Source organism: Colobus angolensis, unplaced genomic scaffold (assembly GCF_000951035.1).
Source record: "Colobus angolensis palliatus isolate OR3802 unplaced genomic scaffold, Cang.pa_1.0 Scaffold334, whole genome shotgun sequence".
In the NCBI taxonomy this organism is placed as follows: Eukaryota; Metazoa; Chordata; class Mammalia; order Primates; family Cercopithecidae; genus Colobus; species Colobus angolensis.
The window spans coordinates 1,578,306-1,584,127 of record NW_012116644.1 but is presented as its reverse complement, the minus strand read 5'-3'; the positions used below and the strand labels follow the sequence as shown (position 1 = coordinate 1,584,127).

The window sequence follows — 5,822 nt, the reverse complement described above, 5'->3', positions numbered from 1 at the left end:
AACACTATCTTCCACTTCCACAGCGTTAACATCTACTTTTAGCTACCTCGTATATATTAGCATTTTATAATGTTTAATATTTTAAATGCAATCAATAGATAAATGTAAATATCTTCTTTATTCACCCTTTATCTCCCCAAAATAATAAATATTCTCCTAAATATGCCACCTTCCATTCTATGAATGTTTTATATTATTACTAATCATGTAAGTGTTCATAAAATATACTTTATATAAATACTATTATATTTTCAAAATCAGTTTGCAATCTATTTTTCCTTGCTCATTATGCAAGGATAAAATCTAATGCACACTATGGCTCACATCTTTCTCATACATTCATTTTCACCACTATATTATTTCTGTAGTACTAGAATATATTTTTCTATTTTATTGTTTGCATCATTGGTTGATTTTGTTTTGTTTTGTTTTGGTTTGTGGCACAGCTAGCTGAGGTTTTATGTTGGGGGGAAAAAACACAGTAAACAACTGAATTGTTTTGTAGCTGGAGGCATGGGCAAGGGGACTACCCCAGGCAGTAAACTCCCTGGCCAATGGGCTGAGGGCTAGGGCTGAGCCTCAGGTGGGTCTCCTGTTGCCTGTGCTCCCCTGCACTGTGGCCTCCCTCAGGGGCTCTGGAGCAGCCACAGGAAGGGTAGGCTGGGAAGGTCTGCTGTGGTTGTTCACTTGGGGCAGCACATCAGCGGACTGGGACAGCTAACTATTGCGGGTCTCCATCTTCACAACCATGGCCCTAGTGGAGCTGGTGCGGCTGAAGGAGCTGGAGCCAGAGCCAGAGCCAAAGCTGGAGCCCAGGTGTAGCTGAGGCTGGGCGTTGTGAGGTCCCCATAGGCTGAGCTCAGGGCATCTCCATAGCCGATGGTGGTCTTCCTATGGATACTCATGTTCTGCAACCCAGACTCCAGCCAACTCTCCTCGCCCTCCAGCAGCTTCTGATAGACGGCGTTCTCGATGTCCAGGGCCAGCTTGATGTTCATCAGCTCCTGGTACTTGCGCAGCTGCTGCTACAAGTCCTGCTTAGCCCACTGTAGAGCAGCCACCAGCTCGGACAGCTTGGCCTTGGCATCTTTAACAGCCAGCTCCCTGCGCTGCTTGGCAACTGTGATGGCAACCTCCAGGGAAGCCCTCTGGCATTGGAGGCCCTCAGTCTCAGTCTGGAGCTGGTTGATATTCCAATTCATCTTGGAGTTCTCAGTCTTTGTGCACTGCAGGTCATCCCGGTGCTTCCCAGCCAGCGTCTGCAGTCCCTCATGATGGATCTGGTACATGCTCTCAGCCCCTGTCCTGCTGTGCTTGGCTATCTTGTCGGACTCTGCCTTGACCTCAGCGATGATGCTGTCCATGTTCAGGGATCGACCGTTGTCCATGGACAGCACCGCAGAAGTGTCCCAGATCTGGGAATGCAGCTTCCAGATCTCTTCATACAGCTGCCTGAGGAACTTGATCTTGTGAGTCAGCCCTTCCAGGCGAGACTCCAGCTCCACCTTGTTCATGTAAGCTTCATCCACATCCTTCTTGATGAGGACAAATTCATTCTCCATCTCTGTATGTTTATTGATCTCATCCTCATACTTGTTCTTGAAGTCCTTCACCAGCCCCTGGATATTGCCAAGCTCTGCCTCCAGCTTCAACTTCTCCTGGCCCAGAGTCTCCAGCTGCCTCCTAAGGTTGTTGATGAAGCTCTTGAATATGTTGTCCACGTTGCTCCAAGCTGTTTTCTGCTGCTGCAGCAGGCTCCACTTGGTCTCCAGTATCTTGTTCTGCTGCTCCAGGAACTGTACCCTGTTGATGAAGGAGACAAACCTGTTGTTCAGAGTCTTGATCTGCTCCTTTTCCTGGGTGCAGATGTCCTGGATGTTGGGATCCACCTCCACGTTAAGGAAGCTCAGCAGGCTCTGGTTGACCATGACGACGGTGATGCCTCCCCTACCTCTGGCCCCGCATTAGCATCTGCCCAGGCCACCTCAGAAGCTGCTGCTGCCCACTTGGGAGAAGCTCAAGGAGCTCATGTGGGCACCAGGCCACTCATGTAGGAGCGGCCAGAGGTGGACACCTTGTAGGACTTCTGGGTCACCCTGATGGATGTGGTGGAGGCAGGAGTGGAGACAGGCAGGCTGAACCAGGCGGACATTTCAGAAGGAGCAGAGAAGCTGCTTCTTGGTCTGTGTAATTAGTTTTTATTGCTATCACAAAACAATGCCACAATAAACACACTTCTGGTAAGGAGTTGTTTGAAGATATGTAGAGAGAAATGAAATTGCTGGATCAAATAGAATATATAATTTATTTTTAAAAATAATATTAAATTGATTTAAAATGATGATACCAATTACACTGTCATCAGCAGAGTCTGAATTATTTTTGTCAGTAATTTCTTTCTTGTGAAATGCTTCTTCATGACTTTTGGCAATTGTTCTTTTGGCTTGTTTGTTCTTTCACCAGTGGAAATGGTGGAGATGTTTATATAGTTTACATGCTGAAATATAATGCATATGTTGCAAATATCCTTTTGTGGCTTGACCATTTATTCTTATGATGATGTTTTAAAAATTAATACAATATTCTTAATATTAATGCTCTAAAAATTGACCAGTTTTGTTTTTTCTTTATGATGTGACTTGATGAAAATATTTCCCTACCTCAAGATGCATACAGTTTTCTGTAAGGACTTCTAGTGATTAAAGTTTAACTTTCTCCAGTTTAACCTTTAATATTTATTAAATTGTTTATATAATATAAATGGTAAATTAATTTTTTATGGATACAGTTAATTGCCACAGCACCACTTACTAAAGTGTCTATAAAGTCCCATATGTCTTGAAACAGTTTTAAGTAGTTTATGCACTTCAATAGCATAGATGCTATAGTTTTTTAAAAAGTATATAATTATTTGAAATTTATTTTCCAATCATTTAGTTTTATGAATTTTGAATTAAAAAAAATTGTTCTTTAAGACCCCTCATTAACAGTTGATAGATTTAGCAAGTAGCAATACAAGATGTTCAGATACATTTAAATTTCATGTAAACAATATTTTTTCCCTGTAAGCATGTCCTAAATATTACATGGGGCATGATTATAATAAAAAAGTAATTATTTATATGAAATTCAAATTTATCTGAAATTCCTGTACTTTATCTAGCAACTCTAATTAAAACAAAAGTAGAGAACTAAAAATTTATTTTAGCACTCCCTACTGATAAAAAATAAAATTAGATGTTAATTACAGAAAGTTCACAAAACCAAAAATTTAGAATAAATTTGAATGGTCAAACCTCAATACCTATTTTATTGTGAATTTGCAGCATTTACTGCTTAATTTTCGTTGATCTTTTGAGACATCCTATATATGTTCAGTTCTCTGAATTTGTATTTCATTTCTGTTCTGCAAACCTTTGATCTTGCCTTTTACCAAATTAAATTTTTTTCTTCTTTTTTAACAGTAAGTGTATTTTGTCTATAATTGCCATATGTTTGAAGCAAAGGAGCTGCATAAAATGAATTCATCCAAATGTATTAATCAAAATTCACTCATGAATAACTAATTGCCCAATCTAGTAACTGTTTGACTCCTTATTTTCCTATTCTTTAGGAAGTATTTGACATTTCTGGCCAGGCGCAGTGGCTCATGCCTGTAATCCCAGCACTTCAGGAGGGCAAGGCGGGTGAATCACTGGAGATCAGGAGTTTGAGACCAGCCTGGCCAACATGGTGAAACCCTGTCTCTATTAAAAATACAAAAATGAGTTGGGTGTGGTGGCACATGACTGTAATCCCAGCTGCTCAGGAGGCTGAGGCGGGAGAATCTCTTGAACTTGGGAAGCGAAGGTTGCAGTGAGTTGAGATAGCACCACTGCACTCCAGACCAGGTGACAGAGTGAGACTCTATCTCAAAAAATAATAATAATAATAATTAAAATATATATACATATACACATTTCTGACCACTCCTATTTTATGAGGCAATTTCGTTTGCTTTCTTCTGCCTTCCAGTAGCTTTCATTTCTCTTTCTGCCCTTTTATTATGCTCATTATGTCCATTCAGATCCTCCATATCTATAATCTCAAGAATTTTGTCCCTAGCAGAGTTATTTATTTTTTAATATAATCCTCTTCTTCATAAATGAGCTCATTAGATTTGTAGCATAAATTAAACATATACATTAGCAACTGTAACTGTATTGTTCCAGTACGGCCCTTTCTCTACATTAGGAGTATGATTTGACACACGTGTCTAAAAGTCTCTGAACAGTCTTTATTAGATTACACTTAATCTGTTATTACCTTATCTTACCCTACTTCCTTTTAAATATTTCACCTGTTAGTTTATCTTGATAGTGGATAACCACCACTCACCAGAATTGCCCAAGTCAAATATATAAAAGGAAAGAGTGTCTGCTCGGTAACTGCTCTCAAATTGAGCACAATTTTTATTAATTCAACCTCCTAATTATTGTTCCAAACTATCATTATTTTCATTCCTCCTCTAATGTTTCTTATATGATTTTATTCCAAAATCCATCCTTTAAAAACTGCATTAATTACTGCAGCATTTCCAAACACAGTTCCTTGGCTTTAGTTTTACTTCCCAGAGAAGGGTACTTCTCTCTTTTCCAGATTGAAGTTTTTTAATAAAATTGGATCATATGCACAATCTTTTAATTGAATTTTTGTGTGTCATGCAAAGCCATTCATAGTCTGGTACATGTCAACTTTTCAGAATACATCTACAACTTACCAAATGAATTGTGTCTGAAGCCTAGTAAATTTTACATTCAACTATCAAACAATCTGGGGTCTCTGTTATTATTCAAACTATTTATTTCCCCTGTCTACCAAGAACACTTCTGCTGTAGAACTATACTGCCCTGTTTCAATGTAATAAGATTTAGCCTGTGATTCCCTTTGAACACTGAAAAATATATAGATGTAAGATACATCACTTTTCAGCAAAGCTATATAGAAGTTAATTCTTGAGTCTGCCATATGTCTTTTTCCTCTACCACAAAATTGTTCCATCTGTCTTGGTCCCTGAGCAGTAGCTGAGTCACAATGATAATAAACATTACTAAGAAATAAATTTTTGTTGTAACTTACTGTAATGAGAAGATCATTATTCAGCATAACAACCCAATTTGGTGCACTGATACATTGCTCATGTTTTCTCATGACTCTGCCCTAGAATGAACTGGATGTTTTGCTTAGAGGCTAGTTGTATGCTTGATATCTAATACTACTCATAATTGATAGACCAAGTGAGGCATCATGTCTTCCATTCTGATTTGTGGTCTTTCCTCTATTATTATACTGACCTCTATTTTAGAATATATTATCCTAGTTTATAAATTTCAATTAACTTATCTATATTCTCCTTTTAAGTGCCTTCAGAGCAAGATCTTTCCTGTTTGCATATCAGTAATTATTGTGATTAGCACAACATATATGAGGGACTTCAAAAAATTCATGAAAATGTTTATTATGAAAAACTATGCATGGTTTTCAAAAACAATTTGCACAAAATAAATTCATGCTAGCTTTTAAAAACATGTCTGAACAAGATCTGGTATGAGGCATTAAAAATATAAATCAACAATTTGAAAAGAGCCCCTATCAAAGCAACATGAATTCTGCCAAAATTGAAACAAGAACAAACATCAAATTTATGGTGAAGCTTGGGTGAAAGAATGGTGAAATCGCTGATGATTTACAGAAAAGTTTATGGGGATAATACCCTAAAGAAATCAGTACTTTAAAAATGGATAACCTGTTTCAGGAAGGGACAAAACCCTGTTGAAGATGAA

At 38.3% G+C, this 5,822-nt stretch overlaps 1 pseudogene; it reads right to left on the bottom strand.

Annotated features, from left to right (window-relative positions):
• Positions 1-579: 579 nt before the first annotated feature.
• On the bottom strand, positions 580-2,152 carry LOC105518972 (annotated as a pseudogene).
• Positions 2,153-5,822: the final 3,670 nt, after the last annotated feature.